The sequence below is a fragment of the Salvelinus sp. IW2-2015 genome, unplaced genomic scaffold (genome assembly GCF_002910315.2).
Source record: "Salvelinus sp. IW2-2015 unplaced genomic scaffold, ASM291031v2 Un_scaffold16382, whole genome shotgun sequence".
Taxonomy (NCBI): Eukaryota; Metazoa; Chordata; class Actinopteri; order Salmoniformes; family Salmonidae; genus Salvelinus; species Salvelinus sp. IW2-2015.
In genome coordinates this window covers 8,881-9,568 of record NW_019957561.1, presented here as the reverse complement: position 1 = coordinate 9,568, position 688 = coordinate 8,881, and positions in this window count along the sequence as shown.

Genomic DNA, 688 nt, shown 5'->3' with positions numbered 1-688 from the left:
GCGGTATGCAAATTGGAGTCGGCTATGGTTTCTGGAATAATGGTGTTGATGTGAGCCATGACCAGCCTTTCAAAGCACTTCATGGCTACAGACGTGAGTGCTACGGGTTGGTAGTCATTTAGGCAGGTRACCTTGGTGTTCTTGGGCACAGGGACTATGGTGGTCTGCTTGAAACATATTGGTATTACAMACTCGGTCAGGGACAGGTTGAAAATGTCGYTGAAGACACTTGCCAGTTGGTCAGTACACATCCTGGTAATCTGTCTGGCCCTGTGGCCTTGTGAACATTGATCTGTTTAAAGGTCTTACTCACATCGACTACSGACAGCGTGATCACACAGTCGTCCAGAACAGCTGGTGCTCTCATGCATGCTTCATTATTGCTTGCCTCAAAGCGCGGATAGAATTAATTTAGCTCGTCTGGTAGGCTCATGTCACTGGGCAGCTTGCGGCTGTGCTTCCCTTTGTAGTCCGTAATAGTTTGCAAGTCCTGCCACATCCGACGAGCGTCGGAGCTGGTGTAGTAGGATTCAATCTTAGTCCTATATTGACGCTTTGCCTGTTTGATGGTTCGTTGGAGGGCATAGTGGGTTAGAGTCCCGCTCCTTGAAAGCGGCAGCTCTACCCTTTTGCTCAGTATGGATGTTGCCTGTAATCCAAGGCTTCTGGTTGGGGTATGTACGTACYG